The 1,769-nt window shown below is 44.0% G+C and overlaps 1 pseudogene; it reads right to left on the minus strand.

The window, feature by feature from the left end:
* Positions 1–220: 220 nt before the first annotated feature.
* Positions 221–1,300, minus strand: LOC102839622 (annotated as a pseudogene).
* Positions 1,301–1,769: the final 469 nt, after the last annotated feature.

A 1,769-nucleotide genomic window follows, 5' to 3' on the forward strand; every position in this document is an offset into this window, starting at 1 on the left:
TGTACTTGTTAATAGGAAAACATTATCTGAATGTATACCCAAATGGCAAATGAGTGTAAAATGTCACAGCTGCACTGGGGCCTCAGGAAATGGTGGTCTTAGAGCGCTCAAGCTTTCTTGAGGAGATGGTTGGAGGTACATTGGTTTGTATTGTTGTGACATCCACTGAATGCTCTAGGTTGCTTTTCCTTCAGCAAGGGAGGGCTTTGTCATAAGATGTTTAGGCTTGAATTCCGAATTTGTCTGACAATTTACTGATGAGGTTCATGACCTTAGGGTTACTTTGATACTTTGACATATTTGCCAGGTTCTGAGCCACATCCTGGAAGGCCATCATAACGTCTGGATCCCTGTATGGCTACAAGAACCGCTGGATCACAAAGAATCTCATTGAGCCCAAGCATCCCACCTGCCATTCCAGGCATGCCCCCAGGAAAATTACCAGGCATCCCCCCTGGAAAGCGACTTGGAAAGGAGTCATACTGAGCTATGGATTGTCTTCAGGCTTCTTCCTCCCTCTGAGCTCTTTCATGTTCTTCCCCAGCCTTCTTAGCCCTTTCTATTCTTCCTTTGATCTCTTGCTCTCTAACGTTTTTGCTCATACTTTCTCCAATGTTCTGCAATTTTCTGGGCCCTCAGTTGAACCTCTTTCAGCATTGCACTAGTATTTTCATCATAGTCCAGTTCACAAGCAAGAGCAAGGTCACATGCTGCTTCTCATGCTGCTTCTTCCCAATGGCCCAGAAGTCTGTGTGCTTTGCCTTGCCACTTGTAGAACTGAGCCGAGTCAGGATTAATTTCAATGGCTAGGTCACAGTCTCGGATAGCAGCATTTGGCTTCTGTAACTTGATGAAGACATTGGCTCTCTTGGCATACAGAATGTTCAATCGAGGATTGAGTTTGATGGCATCTGTGGACAAGTTGATGGCTTTCTGTAGTTCACATCATTGAGGTTCAATGGCAATGACTTCCTTATCATTTGCCTGATCCATCATCTCTTCAGTTATCTCTACAATTTCATTTCCCATTTCTTGAGGGGCATCTGTGTCTGATTCATTCATACCTTCCTTGTCAATTTCTAGATCACTTTCTTCACTTGATGGTTCATCTGCCGTCTTATTATCTGTTTTTAATTCCTTAGTATTCTCTTTTGATTTTGCTTTCTGAGTAGCAGGTGGTATTTTACGACCCGTGCTCTCCACCCACTTCCTCAGAAAGCGCATTTCCTCCGCCGCTGGTAGGACGCTGGCAGGTCTTTTCACAAAGGTTCCGCAGCTCACTCACTTTGCTGGGGTCCATGTCCGCAGGCGGGAGGTGGAGAGTATGGTTGAGAAGTACAATTTTATTAACTTTTAATTTCATTTTGCCACAAACATTTTGAAGTCTTCTCATACATTCCTCTACTATAGGACTCAAGGATTCCTGGTGTGGTACTGTCGGATAAAGCACCAAACCACAAAGTAGGTTTAAACTGCAAGGTCCATGGTTCAAACTCACCACCCCCTCCTCGGAAACTATATACAGGTCACTATGTGTTGGGACTAACTTCATGGCATTGAACAACAGCATAGGACTCAATTCAATGTTCACCATTAGAGTAGTTAATGAAATGGCTAGTCTGGGTCTTTTAGGGTTTCTGAGGAATGGCTGGTGAGTTTGAACCGCCAACCTTGTAGTTCAAACCGACCTTGTAGTCAAGTGCTTATCCTACAGCACCACCCCATAATGGCATAATTTCACTGTTATAGACTCACGACACTGCTTTTCT

Source organism: Chrysochloris asiatica, unplaced genomic scaffold (assembly GCF_000296735.1).
Source record: "Chrysochloris asiatica unplaced genomic scaffold, ChrAsi1.0 scaffold00011, whole genome shotgun sequence".
Classification (NCBI taxonomy): Eukaryota; Metazoa; Chordata; class Mammalia; order Afrosoricida; family Chrysochloridae; genus Chrysochloris; species Chrysochloris asiatica.